The following is a 22,574-nucleotide window of genomic DNA, read 5'->3' as shown; positions in this document are numbered from 1 at the left end:
AGTCCAAGGAAGCTGACTATAGATCCCCTTAGTGTTGACCAGCGACAACCCATGGAAGTTGTTAGTCCTTCAAAACAACTAATGTCTCCCAACAAGCAAGAACCTTTGTCATCCAAGCCAAAATAGAACATCCAACAATGACAACCTAGTACAGTTGCTCAATCCACTAAAAAGGATCCACAAGGAACAACTAAGAAAATGTCAAAGGATCGACAATCTCCCTCCACAAGTGTTGTAAAAAAGAAATCTGGAACTTCAAGATCGAGATGACTTCTAATCTTTGACCAACACAATTGACCAATCCACTACCTCAATGGAAGTTGTCTTATGACAATGGATGAGCAATGCCATATAGTCAGTATGCTTCAATATGATCCAACCTACTATGAGACTACTTCCTTGTATTCTATTATCTTGGCTTGGACTAGCCACAAAAGTTGTAATCTATTATCTTGGCTTGGACTAGCCACAAAAGTTGAAATACTACCCATTTCTTGATAAAATTTTGATTGAAGAGGAATTGCATATAGCTAGTCACTTTGTAGGACCATCCTTGCTTGATGATCTCATTACTTACATTTGTGGACTAGATACAAAATCAATTGACCTATATGCTTTTGTTGAGTTAGAGTATAATCCAAATTTCTACAACTAGTGGATCCCAAAAACTAGAAAATACTGACCCTTGTATATAACTAACATTTGTTTCTTCTATATATTTTTCTTTTGTTGCATTGACAAGAGCCAAAGACCCTTTGACTTTTGAAATAATGCTACATCTTCTGTGAGGGCAAGATCAATGTATGAGATCACAACTTTTGCTCGGGGTACAATGATAAAATGCAAACAATTTTTTTCTTAATTCTTTATATCTTTTGACTTTGCATTCACTGCATAACACCATATTAGAGAATTTGGGAAACTTCCAAGTCCCAATTTCAAATAAGTGATAAATATTTGACCACATTGCTAAATCTTGATCCATATTTGAAAGTGGAATTTGGGATGGTAGCTTATATAGTATTTAGGGTAGACTCCATCTTTAAGTAAGACAACAAGAGTTGACCATGTGGTCAAATAATAAAGGTATTGGGGGTTCCCAAAGTGCATGGAAATTCCCAAATTTCCTAATATACTGTTGCATGGTATTCTCAAGGTTTCACCAAGTGAATGTAGGTAAATAATGGGTGATGCAACAATGCAATGCAATGCACTTCATGTTTCAAGTCAACATCATCAATAGTAGACTCTTTCTTTGAAGATTCTAAGATATGGCAACGTCATGGCAACCAAGTCATCTAAGAAACTCTCACAAAGACAAAGGCATTTGAGCAGCATTGATATCGACATCCCAATTTCTTCAACCATCACATCCCTTGATTACAACATACAATGGTCATCTATCATTGAGGGGAAGTGTAGTGGGAGCTCATGCTTATTCACCAAGACCCACGGACTGCTTATTGCTTCAAGAGTTTCAAGTGAGCACAAATGGTTATCTTTCACCTAGCCGACGTGCCTTCGATTCTACAGGGTGTTGTGAGCTTACCTTGATGCCTAAATGAGTAGCCTCCTCCCTCAATCAAACTGGTAGCTCCACGATTCAAGATGTGAGCTCAAGCAACCTCAAGCCTCCACCTCCAGGCTCCATCCTCCATAGCCGTGCGCGAGACAAGAGAAGAGAAGAGAAGAAGAAGAGAGGAGATGATGGAGAGCTTCTTCTCCAAGATCCCTTACCCTCACGCACTCACTCCCTCACATTCACACACTCCCTCTCTCAAGCACACAAGTAAGCAACAAGGAGAGAAGAAGAGAAGAAGAAGAGACCATTTTTGCCACACACCAAAGAATGAGCTTCTCATTCACTTTTTGAGTTTATATACAAGCCCTAAATCCCTTAGGCACCCATCCCCTTTTTTGCATGACTGGGAAACTTGCCAAGGTTCTCTTTCCCTATTTCCTTCTAGTTGCCTTATCCCTTCACCTATGTTTGTTTAGACTTTATAATTTTCACAGGAGGGAGCTTGGTGCTTTTTTTCAAAATGAATTACATTGCGCCCTACACTTTCCTTGCCAGAGCATGATGTGCACCTTGCTAGAATATTTGGTGCACCTTGCTAGAATATTCGATGCTCTCCTACGTTTTTTCTGAGCTTGCCTTCTCTTTCACTTTTCTCGCCCGGGTAGAACGAGCTTCTCTATTCACTTTTTGACTTGGGCTTCCTTGGTCTTCCTCTACTTCTTTTTGGGTTGTATGGTTCGTAACATGTCTGTAACATTACTTCCTTCTTAGATGAGTGCCAATCCCATGGAACTTGTAGGTCAGAGATGATGAGGGTTTGGTGATTTGAAGGGTGGTCATGTGAGTTGATGATGATGGGGCCTTATGGGGATTGGTCTTGGGGAGAAGTTGATCACACAATTAAGGTATGCATTATTTGTATTCACCTGTAAAGAAAAGAAGGTGCAGGGTATGCCTACCTTACTGTGTGTGCATTGTTCTCATGCTAGTGGAATTGGGAGTTGGGTTGTTCCTAGGTGTTGTCCCACACTTGAGGACCCAGTTCTTGCCTAAGGGGGTGTGGTGAGTGTGGCTTAGGGAGACAGGTCTAACAATAGGCAAGGCTGATCTCCCTAGGTATGTCTTGCCCTTGATGTGCCCTAGGCGTGATGTGGGGAATCAAAATGGGATAGGGGGTTAGGGATGGAGCCCTCGACCGACCGAAGCCACCGAACACACCTAACTTGAGGATCCCTAGGTGCACTGACTGTGGTCTACATGTAATGAGATTCAATTGCTTTCTCATGCGATTTTCTTCTCGTGATCTCTTATTCTTTTCTTTTATTTTCTCTTTTCTTTCTCTTTTCTCTTTTTTTTTTTGAATAGATAAAAATCTAGTCTGCATTCAGAGTCATGAGAGGGAGGAGTTGGGGGGCGTAAGAGATTTGTTAAGGAATCTCTAGCTTTGCATGTATCCTTTGAGGTTTATTGGTGCTTGGAGAGGAGTAGTGGAAAGAAATGGATGATTATAGCGAGTGAAGCAGCTATCATTCATATCTTCTAAGATAGCTAAACAAAAAGATGGAAGGAGGGTAGCCCGCATCATTGACCTAGTCATAACACAACTGTCTATGCTATTTGGATAAAAAAAGAGTAGCGATAGGCGGTACTCTTGTGATGTAAGCTCTTGCTTTAATAGTACCCTAAATAATCTAAGATAATTACATGCAGTTAGAAAGGCTAGGTCTAGACATGAAGTGAGTTCATTAAGGAAGTGGGCTATGGAGTCGTATAGATCTTGCAAAGTGAAAGTGAGGGCTTCTTCAGGCTTGGTGGCATCGACATTGTATATTCTAGGGAAGTCACATCGACCGTGGATATTTGGAGTGTAATCCACTCCTACCCTTCTTGGATATGGCATGAAAGTAGGGTTATTTATTTCAAAGAGTAGGGTGTTACAAAACGACATCTAGGCGTTTGTGTTGCCTTCCTAGATGTGGCTCTTCCACTTTGGTTGGCACTCATAGCCCTTCACTATTTTGGGCACTTCATAGGCCTTGTTCTCCCAGTAGTCTCTGCTCCCTATTGGGTAGGATTCTTCTCTCTCTCAGAGGTCCCCAATAACCTTTCGACATTGATCACCTCTTCCACTTCCTTGGTTGATAATACCTTGCTCAATGTGGTGGGGGGAATTAGAAATCAAAGTTGAACAGTTCATGGTTATTCTCTCTTTGTTCCCAGAATATGAGTTCAGTGTTATAGTTTACTGGGAAGCAATCTTCTCCTTCTCTCGACAGGATGGGCGCTACTAGCATTACTGCTGGTTGAGCATTAAGCCTTCTTCATGCTTGCTCTAGCATTTTCTTCCTCTTCTTTTTGAGCTCGGATTTCTTGGCAGTAGGGGTGTCCATGTGCTATTGCTCTTCAAGTCATGGGGAATGAGTTTGTGGGACCAGCTCCTCCTCTTGTTGTCCCATTTTAAAGTGTTCCTCCTCTTCTTCCTTGTGTTCATGTTGTGCTCCTTTGGTGAATCCCAGGGCATCCACTTCTTGCATCATCAAGCCTTCCCTCAGCAAATAGTTTCTTTGGTCTTGTAGGCTTAGGTTAACTCCTGTTGCTTGTGGTGGCATATGCAACCCTTGTCTCAAGGCCTTGCGGGCAATCCCCAACTTTCTTTTCAATGAATCAACAACCTCCCCTTCTTTTGTTTGGGTGATGTCCATGATAGTGTTGAGGAAGGCGTGTTGTTGGGTCTCTAAGATCACTTGTGCAACCTTTGCTCTGCTCTTTATGATTGCCTTGTCCCCTTCTGCACGAGCCAGATGGTGCACTAAGTCTTGTACTCTTATTTCACTTCTGGTTGTCCATTCTTTTGCCTTCTTTTTCATTTCTTTGAAGCTTTCACCTCCCTCTTGGGACATTTCTTTGTTGACCAAAAATTGCACCCAGGCCATGATGTTGCTGGCATCGACTTTAGGTGTAGATCCATGGGCAGTTGTGGTTATTAGGGTGGTCAGCACTAGGCTCTAGTGGGTGCAATAGGCCTTTACCCTTGCCCTCTGTAACTAATGGTGCTATAGCTTCTAGCACTTGGTGCTAGAACTGGGGCCTTCGTATCTAGGTTCGCTCATGGCAGCTAGCTCTTCTTCCCTTGAGGGTTGCTCCATTGATAGGCAAATGGCCATGGCTATGTCTTCTTCTTCTCTCCTCCTTAACTCCTCAGCTTCTTTCTCTACTTTCCTCCTTCTCTCCTCTTCAACCCTCTTGGATTCCTCTCTTATCCTTTTTGCCTCCTCCTCCTCTTTTCTCTTTCTTCTATCTTTGGTGTTTTTGGACTCTCTTTGGGGATCTTTGCAGGTCCGTTCTCTCTTTCTTCATGCTCTCTTGTTCATCACTCTCTGTCCTCTCACTAGATTGTTCCTATTCTTGGTGGGGAGAGGACCTGTTTGGTGTCTCGCCAACTCCCCCGTCTTCTTGCGCTTCCCCCAAAGCCTCTTTGATGATGGCTGTTAAGACACTTCCAAACCCAATGGGTGAGGCCTTCAATGACGACTTCCTCCTTGCTTTGGAGGCTAGGATTCTCCACCCGCGGGTCTTCCACCTGTGGTCAATGCTTTTTTTGAAGTTTCTACTATCTTCTGCACGAAGCCATTTAGGTTTACTCAGGGTTTTGGCTGTAATGCTCTCCAACATAGGCACATTGATCCAGCTCATCAGTGCATTATACCTATGACTAGAGAACAACGCATGGACCATCTTCACTCGTAGTTGGTGGACTTCTGGATTTGGGATGTTGGCGAGACTAATGCCATCTATTGAGATATTTGCAATCACACCTACTTCAATCTCTTTGTAAGGAGCAGTGAGAGGGCTCAAGACCAGAATCCCATATGCATAGTAGGAGAAAGTGCCACCACTCAATTCCTATAAACATTGTACTTGCACTCTTTTTCTAATGCAATGATAGTACTCTTTTCTTTTTAGTAAAGTGTCTTGTCACTATCAATACACAAGATTGTGTTTATGAGTCCAAGTCTCAATCTTGGAACCTAATTCACTTATGTGACAATTTTTCTTTGTTAGGGTCAATGCCTTCATGAGTCTCTTCTTCCTCTTTCAACCTCCATAGCTTCAGCATCTGCCATGCTCTAGATCCCACATATTTTAACATGGCATCAGAGCCCACTCAGGCATGGCATAGGCTCTCTTAGTCCTTCTTTATCATTTCCCAACTCAGATTGAGTTCATGACTTCAACTCTCAACTCTACCTTCACTTCAGCTTCCATGGTAGCCATAGCCGATTGCACCCTATTAGCTTTAAGCTCTTATATCTCACTCCACATTCCAAATCTTACCTAGCTTCCTTCTAGAGAAGTGTTCCCCTGCTACTGATGCTTCTTTGTATCATCTTAGAACTTGACATTGCCCCATCCACTACTCAGCATTGTCAATTTTCTCAGGTTCTCTTCTGTGGCCTCCATAGCCAGGAAGTACCTAGGCATCTTGGAGCTTATGGATCTCACACTACAGGCCACCATTCATCATGATGCCTTCTAGGAAAATCTTTCTCAACATTAGATGCTCCATCCTATCACAAAAATTGTTGAGATTGATGCATGTTGAGACCATCATTGAAGAAAACGTGGAGAACTATCAAAAAATGAGCCTACTACTATCGTTTTCCTTGTGCACTTAAATCTGGCAGCATCAATCATGACCATTGTAATGTTCCCATAAGGACTCCCTAAAGAAAATTTTAAAATTTTATAAATTTTTTTACCCTCCCTCCCTCTCCCCCTGTCGGGAGCATGGCGGGGAGAGAGAGAGAGGGAGCGAGTTGTGTGATGGGGGGCATGTAGCCCCCCAAATGGCAAGAGGCACCATCTCCCCCCATAAGCCACCTTTTCCCCCCCTCTATAAAGCCCTTGTGGATTGAGGCACCGGGGGCCCCCTTGGCGACTACTGCAATGCTCCTCCCCCCCCGTCTGACAGGACAGCCTCCTCCATCGACAGAACACATCACAGAGTCCTTCCCCCTCCATCTGGACTGCAGCAGGCGCTGCCCTCCCCCTGGGCCTCTATCAAAGTACCCCCCCTCCTCATTTGTTTGATAGGTGCGCCTCCCCTGGTGAACAGTGTGAAGAGAGGGAGAGGAAGAGGGAGAGAGAGAATGAGAAGAGGGAGAAGAGGAGGGAGAAGAGAAGGAGAAGAAGGAGAAGAAGAGGGAGAAGAGAAGGAGAAGACGAAGGGGAAGAAGGAGAGAGAGAGAGGGAAGGAGAAGAAGAGAGAGAGAGAGAAGAAGAGAAGAAGGGAGAGAAAGAAGGAGAAGAAGAGGGAAAGAGAAGAAGAGAGAAGAGGGAAAGAGAAGAAGAGAGAAGAAGGAGAGAGAAGAGGGAAATAAGAAGGAGAGGAAGAAGAGAGAGAGAGAAGAAGAGAAGAAGGGAGAGAAAGAAGGAGAAGAAGAGGGAAAGAGAAGAAGAGAGAAGAGGGAGAAGAGAAGGAGAAGAAGAAGGAGAAGAAGAGGGAGAAGAGAAGAGAAGAAGAAGGAGAAGAAGAGGGAGAGAGAGAAGGAGAAGAAGAGAGGGAGAAGAAGAGAAGGAGAGAGAGAAGGGAGAAGAAGAAGAAGAAGAGAAGAAGGAGAATAGGAGGAAAAGATGTAGAAGAGGAAGAGGAGAGGGAGAGAAGAGGAGAAGGTGAGAGAGAGAGAGTAGGAGAAGAAGAGAAAAGAAGAAGAGGAGAGAGAGAGAGAAGGAGAGAGAAGAAGAGAAGGAGAGGGAGAGAAGAGGAGAAGGTGAGAGAGAGAGAGTAGGAGAAGGAAAGAAGAAAAGAAGAAGAAGAGGGAGAGAAAGAAAGAAAGAAAGAAAGTTATATTAACATCTTCTAAAGACCAAAACTGGCCTATGAGACAAACTGTGATACAACTAATGAGGTCCAGCTATCCAAAATAAAAGTGCTGAATGAAAAGCTAAAAACTGGAAACTGAAAATACGATGCTGTGAGTGTGATAAGTGTCGTGTATGTGTATGTGCGTATGTAGCTCTGGTACTCCAGATAATGGCTACAAAAGGGGAATAAATGTCGGTTGTGATAGGGGAACAACTGTCGGCTATGATAAAGTGGTGCGATGTGTATATGTAACAGATGCAGGGAGATATACTATCTGGGATGTAGTAGCAGTCGTCGAAGTCACTAATAGCAGGTGATCCCTCCTGGATGCAAGATGTGGTACATCGGCGGTGGAGAAAGAGCAAACTGGAGATCTGAGATCCAATGTGTCGAGTGTCGTCGGATCTCAGTCTGTTGTCGATGTAGATCAAGAATCCTCCAGATCTCCTGTCGGTGTGGCTGTGGGGTCTGAAACCCACGGATCCTCGTGCGGCGTCGGGTACGCTGGTCCTCAGCCTGCTGTAGTGTGAGCCCAGAGGTCTGGCTGGAGGCTGGTACAGTAGCTCTCACTCTGTCTGTCTAAAAGAACTGTGTAATAGTCTTCTGGGTGGGCCCCTCTTTGACTGGGACCCGCTATGTGCTCTGCTCTCTGATGTGCCATGCCTCTCCCAGAAAACGACCAAATGATCTCTGATCCATATTAGTCATACATCCCTGAAGTGAGCTGCTCAATGTGTATCTAGATCTCAACTCTGAGTATGCCGGGCATCTGAGAACAAAATGCTCCTCACTCTCCACCTCTGATATGCAAAGGGGGCATATCCTCACCTCCCGCGGGATGCCACTGGCTCTGCCACTCTCAATCATAAGCTGATGTGATGATACCCTGAGTTGTCCAATAAGAACTTTCAATCGATGTGGCATATAGATCTGCATATATCTCGGAATCTCTAAAAATCCCTACTATGATATCCTCAAGAACTGTGTATAATAATGTGCCATCTTCGATGGCAGTGGCTATGCAGGGCTGACCCATGTCCTCTGTATATAAATATGCCATATCTCCTGTCTGATGACTTTGTTCCTCTCAGAGAGAGAGAGGGTGTAAGTGGGAGCCTGAGTATCATATAGAAGAGGTGGGAGTCTATCAATGTCCAGCCCATGTCTGTCAAACCAAGCTCTAGTCTGTGCATACCATGATGTGGTATCCCCCGCTCGAGCCATCTCCTGAGATGCCATATATGCTCTATATGCAATGCAATCTCTGTCCATATCCTGAAATCTGTGTAGGAAGCAGACTGTCTGAAATAATGCCTCGACTAGCATGGGTGGTGTGGCAAGCTCTGCTCGCACAATGTCATGTGGGACTGAGGCCTTGCTGCGAATCAATCTAGATATCATGATCACATGAGGTCTCTCCATCAATGTCCATACGTAATCGGCAAGGCCTGGCTCCCATATAGCTACTCCATACATCAGTGCTGGAGTGACTAGAGTATCAAAGAGCCACCCCTTGGTGCGGGGCTCCTGGAAATGTGCCTGATGACACTGTCGCTCCATAAGAGCCAATGCTGAGTATCCTCTAGTGAGGCGGTCATGAGCTGCCTGTGTCATTGAGAGAGAGAAGGGGAAGAGAAGAAGAAGAAGGAGAGAGAGAGAGAGAGAGAGAGGGAGAGAGTTGGTGAGAGGTGAGGGTTCAAGGAGCCACACTCAAACCACCCCCTCGACGAAGGACCCCCATCTAACAATCCTTCCTACCTGAGCCTATCATCCTGAAAGCCGTTGAGGTCCGGACTGTCCACCAACCTCCACGTGGCAAATGGCTCCCAAGAAGAAAGTCGCAGGAAGCATAGGTGCCAAAGCTACCATTGGTACTGGTAATGCGGGAGAGGCAAGTGGAGCGACCAACGTAACGAATGCCCCTACGATCACGAATCAAACCCAGGTTCTTTAAGCTTTATAATTAATTATGGAAGAAATGAAGGGGCTAGCTACATGCATGGAACAAGGATGAGTTTTAGGATTTTTGTTTACTCTAAGCGCTAGGTTGCGCATGTAAAATGATAGAGTATGGAGTTCGCATAAGTTTATATGCATGAAATGAGAGCTTTTACACACATAGAATGATAAGGTTTTCGCATCATTTCACGTAAAATAATAGCTTTTAAACCAGTTTAGTGCATGAATACTCATTTAGAATTCATGCTTCGCGATCATGACTAAAAGAAACACATGAAATGATAGTTTTCGTTCATAGGATGCAATTGCACTGATGGATAGAAACCTAGATCTTCATGAGATTCGGTGCATTAGGAATAAGTATAATTGCCTGCGAATTGTTTTATCGATCATGCTATGGACTATTGCAAATGGATACGCTCCTAGCTTAATTGAAGCTGGTGACCTAACCCTAAATGGATTGTTGACCCAAGTTATACTTGGTTGTTTGAAAAGGTTGTAAATCCCTTGAGCAAGTGTTTTGATACATCCAAGTTAAATTCTAATTGTGCATGCAATGGGATTGTGATGCCTTGAAGCAAGAGGTTGTGCATTCAACTATTTGTTAATGTGGTTTTGGATGTTAACCCAAGTGGGGTGTGATTGATGATTACATGGCCGGATTTGAGATGACTGATTGCCATGGAAACAAAAGGGATGTTTTCCCTAGTAATTGTTTTTAAGCTGGTTGCTTCAGCTATGGTTGATTTCCTAAAGGGATAATTAAGGAAGGATGGAACTAGCTACCTCTCGCGAACCGTCAAACCCTAACCAAGGGGGTTATGAATCCGTGCCGGGAATGTGGACCAAACCTACTGCGAGAGGTCTCTCCATGGAAATTACTTGGCGTAGGAGGACACTTGGGTGCCAGTGAGGGATCTGGCCGTAAATCCCAATGCCTCCGGGCCCTACACAAGTGTTCTACGTGACTCGAGATGGGATCTCGAGGCCTTGATACTAGTTATAAGGCGAAATCTTGGTAGGATAAACCTTCGGGTTTTGTTGTCGGAAGACGGAAGGATTTTTCTATAGAGCCAGAAAGGAACACTTAATTCTCCTATATGGGCGGGAGACAAACATTAATCTGAAGATAAGTTAAGGAAGTGTTTGATCTTGTTTTATCTTGTTTTTGTGTCAGTGTCCTAAGTTAGGTAAAGGAACTTGTGATTAATGGATTAATTAAGGAAGCTACTCTTATGTGTCAAACATAATGTGGTAGGTAATTAGATAACTAAAACAACCCGCGAGGGAAGCGTGGTAGATGTGATCAATGGGTCTATCCTACGGAAGGGTGGTCTCGGTTAGCCGAGAACTTTCCTAAAAGGAAATGTTAACGAGGAATGTTAGGGAAGGTCGGATGATGACCTTAGACAATTTTTGGTTAGAACCCTGATTCATACCATTTTAGGGGACCGAAATGGGACTATGCCCTACGGGCAGAGAGGTTGAGCGATGCATCCCTCTTGTTTCCCATTCTCTTTGAACCAAGTGCGGTATGAGTCTACTTGGATCTAGTTGTGTCTACGCAAAGTGGAGCGGCTGTCGACCGACGCTAGAAGGCTGTTAGGAAGACTCGACTGCTAGGAACCTGGACTTCAGGTCGATCCTAGTGGGAACAACTGGATAAGTTCCGTTGCGAGGCAGACTCGAGAGACCCTAGTTGGAAAAACCCGTGTCATTCCTTGGGAGTGCTGGGCGGCGTCTTCTAGATTGATCTCTTGATGGACTGCTAAGACATGTCCCACAATTTGAGGGGCAGGCACATTACAACCATCATCATGGGGCTTTGGTAGAGCATGAAGAGAGCTTCATTTCCATATTAAAAGTTTTCAAAATGATCAAGTGTAGCTTCTGTAATGTCAGAAAAACCAGGCTGCCCCCAGAAACGCTAACTTTGACTCCATAGCCATTTTTACCTGAAGCTCAAAAATCTCATTAGTTTCTCTCTTTTGCCACCTGGAACAACCCACTACCACTTCGATCTACTGTCCCAGCATCAAATCAAGGAGGAGAAGAACCTGGATTCATTGATGGAAGATAAATGACCTTGAACTAAGAAGATTTGAGTTCTCAACATAAACCCGGACATAGTTTGTACATAGTGTGTTTTCACACTGTCATTACTTGTGTCTCTTGACACACTGTAATTTGGTCTTCCAATGATAAAATCTGAGAATTTTGGAGTTATTTGCTACTGCTCCAGCCATCTAACATGGGCAAAGACTCTCCAATTGCTTGCTTCAAAGGAGTTGGGTTTCATACATGGCAGACCCACATTAAACTCATCCTGATGAAGAAGGCCAAGTGATAGCAAAAAAACAATGATAAGGCTCAGGCCATTATCAAATTGGAGCTAGACAATAGCTATATCCACCATGTTGATAACTGTGAGACTTCACAGGATACATGGAAGAGACTTGACACCTTGTTTGGTGCACACTCTAAATGATCAAAGTATAGTTTCTTGATTGAGTTTTTCAGGCTTGAAATGAAGTCCAACACAACACTTGCCACATATCTAAATTAGATGGAAGGACTTCTAACACAACTTGCAGGAATCAACATTAAAATAGAAGAATATGTTTGCATCGGTGTTCTACTTAAGAGTTTGCCTCCAGAATATAATAATGTATCAACAACTTTAATCAACGTGCTAAATCCTAAACTTGTTGATATCTAGGAATAACTATTAGAGGAGGAAAAGAAGCTAAAAACTAAGGAAGAACCAAGCATCTCTAGAGATAAACACGCATTTTATATTGGCAAGCAACAAGTACAAAGGCAAGAGGGATAAGCTCTTATGTGACTTTTGCAAAAGGACCAAACACACCGAGAAGTTCTTCCACGCTATAAAGAGGTCCCAAAAGGCCTACTAGTTATAGTCAAAGAAGAAGAAGAAAACGGAGCAAAGGAAGAAGAAGAAGACCACCAAAACCTCATCAATCCTTCTATTCAGATCTACTTTTTTAGCTTTGTATTCCCTAGCCCTAGTACTTCAAACATAAACTTATAAACTCCTCAAATAAGCCTTGCACTAAAGCCTCTGTACACTTTATGAGGCCCTTGCTACAGCCTCTAGATGACCATAATGTTTGTGGTACCTACACTTAGCCTTTTTTGCAACAACCTCTCGTATTTTGCCATGTTTATGGTGTGTCCACACTTTGCAGGTGTTGCTTTCACTAAAGCCTCTATACACTTTGTACTTCTGGTTGTGATTGAGGAGCGGTGTTGAGATATTCGCAATCACATCTACTTGAGTCCCTTTGTAAGGAGTAGTGAGGGCTCAAGACCAGAATACCATATGCATAGTAGGAGAATGTACCACCATTCAATTCCTATAAAGCATTGTACTTGCACTCTTTTTCTAATGCAATGATAGTACTCTTTTCTTTCCAGTAAAGTATCTTATCACTGTCAATACACAAGATTGATGGGACCTAAAATGGTCAGGCATTGGCTAAGGCACTAGTCGGACCTCATGCCCTCAACAGACAACCCCACCACATGGCCTTGCGGGCCAGGAGCGTGTGTCGAGGGATACACTATCCTAAACACTAATCACTGCGTGTTTATAGTTCGTAATCCAACGAATGTTCCCTTTCCCGTCTCCTCAGAGGGAGATTATACACATATCGGCAATAAATGCCACATATCACAGACACAGGGGCCTCCCATTTGTTCAAAGAGTAGAGAGAGAGAAAGGGAAAAACTCCATATCCATGAGTCTTCAGGCTCTCAAGCTCATTCCTTCATTTCCACACACTCTACTGAAAAGCACACACCCACTACAAGATAAAGTGACCTAGTGTAAATGTAGACTAGACTGACTAACTCTAGTCCTGACTACTAACCCGACTTATTTAATGTAGTCACATGTAGACAGCTGTACACACTAGCTATCATAGATGTCGGTCATAGATGAAGATACACTGACGGTGAGCTTGATTTCTAACACCATTGGCTGATTGCCGTGGTCCTACTACAGCTCTCCTACATCTTGGGGATTGGCCCCTCGATGCGCTGCTTCCACATATAGACACATTCAAAACAAACTCCCCTCTTAGTGCCAATATATTTATCGTTCCAAGAATGCACTGATCCTCATGTATCCGTCCCCTTGGACCCACCATATATTTATCGTTCCAGGAATGCACTGATCCTCACTTATTCGTCCCCTTGGACCCACCGTCTAGACCTACAGCTGGGTTGCTCACTCTCTCTACGTGGGTCACGTCCTAAAGAAACTAAGTGCTATGCATCCAGGAGCTTGCAATTTATACCATTTAATGATGCTTGATGCAAATGTATATATGGTTAAGTGCTCAAACAATTGGAAAAATAGCCTTGTGCATTGTGCAAATCCATTCTTTTCATGTTTCCATACACTAACGTGTAATTGTTGTAATGAGAGAAGAAACCGAGCCTTACACTCGTGCTGTACTTCCCTTTATTTAACTTAATGTCATCCTATATGAATAATGCAGCAAATACATCAGATTTTATATTATATTTCAACACTCAAACTTCCCTCCTCCCCTACCGTTTAAGGTTTTGCCTCGTTGCATAGGTAAAGGGGTGATTTCATGTGTATTTTGAACGAAATAAGCAGTAAATACTCATAAAAACACATAAATGGGGATAACTTGAGGAAAACCCTCATGCTTTATCCTCATTATACGCTCACAGACACATCCTTAATTTTCCATAAATTTCCTCGTTCGTTCCCTATTTTTTTCCCTTTTAAAAATATTTTTCTCATTTTTCCTTATTTATTATCAATAAAAATGGAAGAAAATTAGCATTATTTCAGAGCTGTGGCTCTTGATTCCTTGGATAGCAACCATGTAGATTTTATTGGTGTTTTGTTTCATGCTTTTCCGATTTTAAGCCCAAAAAATCCAATTTTTTCTCTAAAAACCATGCTTTTCGGGGGTTTTTCCATTAATTTCCCACACTTTAAGTGTATGTTTTCTGAGTTTTTTAATTATGAAAGACTAAAACCAGCAGGAAACAACATGTCCATCAATTTTTAGCCCATAAGAACATTGTTAACCCCATCAAATGCAGAAAAAGAGCAAATTTCTTTGTAAAAATGCCATTACTGTGTATTTTTTTATTATTTTGGGTTTTGAAACTTGTTGCAAGTCTGCAAACTAGGCCCCGTTTGATGCTCAGCCCGGCTCCACATTGCCATCTTCAGCTCACCTTCGGTTTAGAAGTGATCCGGTACCGTGTAGGATGAGCATTCACCAACCGGGCTTCATTCTTCTTCACATGCAAGAACTGCCCCTTGCAGGAGAGAGAGGGAGGAGAGAGAAAGTAGAAATCTGCTCTCCACAACCGGGGAGTGAAGATCAAGTGCATCTCAGGCATCTAGTTGGTTGGGGGGATTACTTACAGCCCCCATAGCCTCCCTTAATGATTGGGATGATGGCGCCTTTTTCTTGATCCTCTCGAAAAAAACGACACCTCCCCCCCTGCCAAAATTCATTTTTTTCTTGTGGTTGGGCTCCCTAAAGGGAGCCCCCAAAAGGCATGCCCTTTGGATTTATTAAGTCCCATTCACACTTAACCTTGGTCTTGGTCTCTCGGGCACTCCCTCTTCTACGTCCGATGTCCAAATTGCAGTCCGAAAAATCGCGGGCATCTGCCTTGAAGTCCTCCATTGCTAAGCATCTCCTAGGGTCCTGTCTGACATGCCAAAAAATTATGAAAATTCATCAATTGTCGTTAAGTGGGTCTTCTAAGTCTTTTTCGGGCATTGCCGCTTAAAATCGTCTACTGATTGCCACTGCTACCTTCGATCAAGTCTATTTTTCCCCTGAAATTTAGAATTTTTGGCTATTTTCAAGCACTTCTCAACATCAATTGTCATCAAGTGGGTCTTTTAAGCTGTTTTCGGGCATTGCCGCTTAAAATCGTACTGATTGCCACCGCCGCCTTCGACCAAGTCTATTTTTCCCCTGAAATTCAAAAATTTTGGCAATTTTTAAGCACTTCTTGGCATCAAATATCATCTGTCATTGGAAACCACGGGATAGGGCGACTCAGCTCGTCAAATCCCATGAACAAATCTACACATAAACACAACCACAAAGAGCATCAAGCTGATACAAAATAGATACACAACAAAAAACAACATAGTTCTCACCCTACCTCTTGTCAAAACCAAGGCATGAAATCCATGAGGAGTAGGTCTAGCATAATCTGACATAAAACCTAAAGCTAGTCACTAACCAACTTCTCCAACACAGTCAAGCTAAAAAGATCTATCAAAGAGGTCATCCTAAGTGGTGGTCTGAACTACCTACCTAACTAAGGACAATGCAACTAGGAGCTCCTACTAGGCGAGGACTCCTACAGCTTGATCAACAAATATTATCTTTTAGCACATTGGTCTTTACCCTCTGATTTTCCATACTTGGGCATGTAAAAAGGAGGGAGCTGAGCGTAGTGACCCAAGGAGAGCAAGGCATTGGCCTCAGGTCCTTTCTCGGTACCCAAGGACCTACCAACCCCTCGCAAGGCGACACTTAATCCTTTTCTAACGCTCACTTTTATTTTTGCTCCAACCTTCCTTTATTCTTATTTTTCAGCTAGAAGCCACCCCTAGGAAGACAAGGCATTGGACCCGGGTCTTGTCTCCTCCTAGGAACCTACCAAGCTTTCGCAAGGCAATGAACAACTGCTCAAAGATTTTTCCTTTCTACTCTATTTTTTATGGGGTTAGAACCCCTTTTTACACACCTCTGTATATTCATATATTGTCTTTCAGATATTTAGGGTTTTGTCTCTTTCCATCATTATTTTAGTAGGCTTCTCTAACTGCCTCCTTCTCTAACTGCCTCACAACTAACAAGAACTCCTAGAACAACCGCCTAGCAGGTTAGCAGAATAGGGTCACTAGAATTCCCATCTTACACAGGTCATACAATACCTGACAATGCCTTGCAGGAGGCCATGACTACTCAGACCTCCCCCAAACATACAGAGCCTAATCCTGGGACTTCATGCCTCGAGTGCCGGTCCCCATCAAACAAAAGAAAGTAACCCTTATACACACATATGTCATTAATTGCTCAAGGGAAAAGACTTGGAAACGGGACGAAACCACCTGGAATGGCCACAATAAGCTCTTTCGCAGCAAAGGCTCCCTCTACTGACTTCGTTAACCTATATGATGTAATCACTCCAACAAAAAACCATTAACTGTACCTGCACCAAAGAGATGAATGGCCCTCTTGGCCTAAAGAAATAGCACATTTCACTGCAAACTAGCTGGCCCTCTTGGCCTAAGGAAATAGATCATTAAAACCTGAAAACAACTGGCCCTCTTGGCCTAAAGAAATAGAGTAAACCTGCTCACATAGATCCCTCCTTGGAAGAAGGTAGATATACAAACACACGCTTCACTCCAAGGGGAAAGACAGGGCACTCAACCCTAAATTAAATGCATCAAGTTATGGCCCATACCTCTTGCATATACAGCAAGAGGCGTATGCATAACATGCCATCGAATCAACCTATGGGTCCAAGATATAATAGTGGTGATGGGTCTCGGGTACTCTTCTCATTACCCATATCAACCATTGCCTGCCATATAACGCGTGGTTTGATAACATTCCCCACAAGCAACCAGGTCCCGTCTCATTATCAATAACAACATCCGGACTAGGACCATAGTTGAAAAAGAGGTCCTTCTCATAAGAAAAATTGGCTAATGAATCCGCAAACTCATTTCAATAACGTGGAATGAGCTGAAGAGATATGCTCTCAAATTCATCAAGTAGGGTTATAGCAATTCGATGATACATACAAAGGATAGGATTTCGGAATGTATATGTCCCATTAAGTCGATTTAAGATCAGCTGGGGAATCCCCTCTTACTAACAACTGCCTAATGCCATCTTTCTTGGCAATATTTAATCCCATAATCAGGGCTTTATACTCTGCCATGTTGTTACTGAATCCCACCTCGAGATAAGCAGCTAGTTTCATTGTAACTCTATGTCGGGAATCTCGGATAACTACTCCAACACTCCCTTTTCGATTAGGCCCCCTGGATGCTCCATCAAAGTATAACGTGTACGTCCACAATGGGTTTACACAGCAAGCCATTAGGAACTCCCCTATTCATAATTATGATAATCAAAATTCAACATAGTCACCATGCGTCCACTGCATACTCCAAACGAAGTGCATAGCTTTCTGTCATCGGTAGGGTATTCCTCAATGTCAATGCCATGACGGTGCCTCAATAGGCTGAGAAGAAGTTCGGGAAGCTGGGGAGATGGCATAAAACTTTAATCTCCCACACAAAGGTACCGTCTTCTTGCTCAACCACTTTGTATCCCTTGCTCCACCAGATAAGCCTCCCCTGATGATATCTTTGCTCTAGATATGGGTGCTCCAAATAAGGGATTAACCACCCCATCGACCAGTTTAAGCACTCATGTAGGTCTCAAATCAGCCCCAGCATGGACTTGCAATGCATTTAGTGCGTTATCATATTTAGAAATAATAAGGTTTAATCTTATTAAGATTAACCTTATTCTTAAATTCCACTCCTTGTAGATCAACTAATAAAACCGTGGACTTATTTTTACCTATCCGAACTATCTTGTAAGGGCCATCCCATCTAGGTTCCAGCTTTCCTGGAAATAGCTCCCTACACGCATTGTAATACATAACTAATTGCCCTTTTTTAAAGGTATACTTCTTCGCCTTTAGATCATGCAACCGCTTCATCCGACGTTTAGCTACATCCTAGTGCAACAAGCTCTGCAATTTGAGCTCGTCCAGGTGGGCTATAATCATAAATTGCTCAAATAAGGCATCTTCATCACCCAAAGAATGATTGATTGCGAATCTTATGGTCGGCAACTCAATTTCTAAGGGCAAGTCACACTCCTCCAAATAAAATAATTTGAATGGGGTGTGGCAAGTGGCTTGTTTAAACGTCGTATTATATGCCCAAATCACCACATATAATTTTGTATCCCAGTCCCGTTTCTTTTCAGAGACTATCTTAGATAGGATACCCACAAGCTGATTATTGGTACTTTCAACTTGTCCATTGACTTGCGGATTATAGGGGGTAGTCTTGTTATGCTTAATGCTCCATGCTTCAGTCAGGCTTCTAATTACCTTATTCAAAAAGTGAGTTCCACAGTCCGATACTATTTCCTTTGGGGGACCAAAATGGTAGATGATCTGCTCAAGTAGGAAATTAGCAATCTCTTTTGCATTGTCCTGCCTCGTCGCCTATGCTTTTGACCACTTTGTAAAGTAATCAGTTGCTACTATAATGTATCTTTTTTGAGTAGTAGATGATGGGGTAATAGGTCCCACAAAATCGATGCCCCACTTCTTAAATGGAAGGATAACCACAATAGGCGTAAGTGGATGCTTCCTATTCTCTCGACTATCATGTCTTTGACATGTATCACATCTTTTAACATAGTCAAATGAATCTTGGAAGATGGATAGACACCAATAACCAGCTCCTAAAGCCTTATGTGCCGTCAACTGCCTAGCAAAGTGCCCTCCACAAGCGGAGTCATGGCACTCTTCCAAAATAAAGGGAACCTCGTCAGGCATCACACATCGATGATAGATATCATCAACACCTAGCCGATATAATGTCCCTACGATCAAGGAAAATTTCAATGCTTGTTGTTTAATCTTCCTCTTCTCAGGTTTTGATAGAGTAGCTCCAGTATCTCCCGTAGAAAGATTGTCATTATAGCAGCATACCAGGAGGAAATAGATGCCGTATCAATCTTAAACAATGTTTCCATGTCACTTCCTTCAGCCACGACCTCTTCTGGCTCTCCGAAATCCACAAGACACTCGACAATGCCCTGAAGCTTTGACGGCTTGCTCTTAATCTTATAATCAAACTTCTACAAAGTGATAAAACACTTTGCTAAATGATCAGGCAACAGTAACTTATTCAACAACAATCGAAGCCCTTTCGCCTTCGTATTAAAAAACCACCCTCTCATAAAGAATGTAGTGCCTGAACTTCTTGGTCGCAAATACCATCGCAAGGCACAACTTCTCCATATAGGTGTAGTTCATTTTTTGATATGTCCAAATTCCGACTAGCAAAAGCTATCGAATGGTACCACTTTTCCTCCCAAATTTGGGCCAAATAGTAGGTGATACTATACATAGTTTCTGCTGAAAATATATAGAACATTTCACCCCTTTTAGGTGCTTTTAAAACAGGTGCTTTGGTAAGCTCCTACTTTACATCATCAAAAGATACTTTGCAAGCATCACTCCATGAAAACTGACAATTAAAGGACAATAGATTCGTTAGTGGCAACGTTCTTTTTGCTAAGGTATTGATAAACCTCCAATAATACCCACCCATGACAGAAAGCTATGCAATTCCTTTGGAGTGTGTGGTGGACTCATGGCGATATGACCTTGATCTTTTTAGGATCAGTTGCAATCCCTACGGAACTGATCACATGGCCTAACAAGAGCCCATAAGGGACTCCGAAGACACACTTTGGTGGGTTGAGAGCTATGCAAAATTGTCTGCAATGCCCAAAACACTTCCGTAAGATAATTAATTGTCTATCCCTTACAGTGGCTGCCCCTAGATCGTCAATGAATACATTCAATTCCTCGGGGAAAATGTCACCAAAGGTCTTGTCGGCTATTCTCTACCACGAACCTGGTGCATTACATAACCCAAATGCCATCACATGGTATGCAAAGGTACCAAAGACAGTAATAAACGTCATTTTTAGCTTGTCTTTCTCAGCAATCACCATTTGGTTATACTTTGCAAAGCAATCCATAAATGAATAGATTTCCCTACCTGTTAGTTGATCCAAAATTTGGTCGATAAATGGCAACGGGTAGTAATCTTTAACAGTTTGCTTATTCAACTCTCTAAAATCTACGCAAAGCCGGATCTGATTATTATTATTCTTCCTGATCACAACTAGTACGCACCATTCAATATGTTGAATAGGGAAGATCAAACCCACTTTTCATAGTTCCTCGAACAACTCATCCCTTAATTCAAAAGGCATACGCCTTACTTTCTGACGTACAGGGCATGTACCTTCCTTTATAGGAATAGTATGCATAGCTAGACTGGGGGGAATACCCCTAAGTTCGTCATAGCTTCAAGCAAAGATGTCGTGGAACTCCTGAATCAGGGACACATAGTCCTCTCTCTCTTCCGAACTGAGCATAGAACCCAATTTGATTGGCCACGAATCATTAGGCATACCAAGGTCTAGCTCGATAACATCCGCGTCTCTTATTCGATCAAGAGGCTCTATTGGCTCATTCAAGGTTATCTGATAAATATCCTTTGTAGTGGACCCTTCCTTAGATCCATCGCTCGATGACGTCTCACTATTAGATGGATCATCTGTTGTTTTTAGTTCAGTGGGTGATAAAGGAGCTCTCTCACTCTGAGGAGACTCAAGGTAAGCATCCACTATTACATGATGGGCACCTCGACCTAAAATCACTTGACCAGCAGGTATATCGACTTGACAATCTCTTCGTAAAATCCAGGGCCTTCTTAGCAAAACTTGATAGCTAGGACATCCTGCAAACCTTATCACCCTAAAGTCTAGATAGCATTCCACACTTGCAATAGTAACATGGACTTTATTGATGCAACCTTCCAATTGTCTTAGACTATCATCCGCCATCCTAAGAAGTATAGAGCCATCTTTTTGAATTTCGAGACCTAGCTGCTCCATCAAGTCTGAACTTATGATATTGACGAAGGATCCAGTGTCCACGATAATGTGCTACACTAATATTCCATCCACATATGCTGCAACCCTAGGGCAATGCTTTTCACAATGATCGAATCAATCTTCGCCCACTCTAGCTATGCCCAAAGGTTCTACTATATACCCGATATGTAGGATTTTCTTGAATTCCTTGCGTACACTTGGAGAAAGTTTAATCAATTGCAGGAGATTTACATCTGGTTTGACTTCACAAAGAGAACTTGCTAGGTCAAAGTCATGGTAATTAGCCAAAGTTCTCTTCTCGCACCAAACCATTCTTTCCTTTGGTCGTTGGACCGTCGACTTTAGTGCCTCTTTTTTGACATTTTTCTTCTTTCTTGGCACCTCTCTATCCTTCTCGGGATCCACTTTATTGTCAACAGGCCTTAGAGGTCCACCTTCCATATCTGGATTTAAGACTCGCTTTTCCCTAGCATCCTGCTTAGGGTTTCCCTCGATAGGTTTTATAGTTCCTTTATCACCCTCTTTAATCTTTTGCCCTCTTATTACGGTTCGTAGATTAGAAGTTTCAGCATCATTGACACGTACAACCTCAATAAGACTGACTCCACTGCCATGAGGCAACTCCTCTACAATAGCCTTTCCTCGTTGTAGTATTTGTCTTGGTCCCTCATCTTGCTAGAGATTATTCCCTTGTGCGCGATGATTAACCGGACCAAGTTATTTACTTCCTTGTTTTAGAGAATCGATCTTACTCCAACAGGTAGCAGCTAAGTGGCCAGACTTTCTGCAAATATCACATTTGACATTGGGGCAATTCCTAGGGAAATGTTGGCCACCACACCACTTACAGTTGAATCTTGAGGGGCCACCCTCTTCAAGGAGTCGAATCCCTATCAAATTCTATTACTTCTTAAGGAAATTGACATCCATAGCTATTTGTCGATACTTTTCAGAGATCATATCCGTGTAGTACTTCATCATGTCCTTAACTTCACCAATGACATTAGAGGCACTCGACTTGTAGCCGTGATCGTTAGTTTGTCGTCCCATGTGCCTAACCACTTGATTAGGGATTTGCCGTTGACCTATTGGGACAAAATTAGGATTCATTGTTTGGCCCCCACTATTTAGTGAGGCCGCCTGACTAGCCATGGGCATAGTCATGCTAGGAGGAGCTCCTAACATAGGCAAATTCAGCATGATACCTCCTCTCCCATTCACGTTTGACATGGGATCCCCTTGACTCCCATTGGTCAAGGCCAACTTATTACCATTCCAATTTATCCTTGTTGCATAAGTCGCTTGCAAGCACGACTCTACTCGTGCTTGGGTAATAGCAGTATCAATGTCGGCCAAAGCAACACTACTCAGCTGCACCTGGATATTAAAATCCAATCCATGTAGAAAATATTATAACTGGGCAACCAATGGAATGGGGATATAA

Source organism: Lygodium microphyllum, chromosome 4 (genome assembly GCF_053477565.2).
Source record: "Lygodium microphyllum isolate KBCC chromosome 4, Lygodium_microphyllum_v1.1.10, whole genome shotgun sequence".
NCBI lineage: Eukaryota > Viridiplantae > Streptophyta > Polypodiopsida > Schizaeales > Lygodiaceae > Lygodium > Lygodium microphyllum.
The sequence above is the reverse complement of the archived record's forward strand: the minus strand, read 5'-3'. Positions refer to the sequence as shown.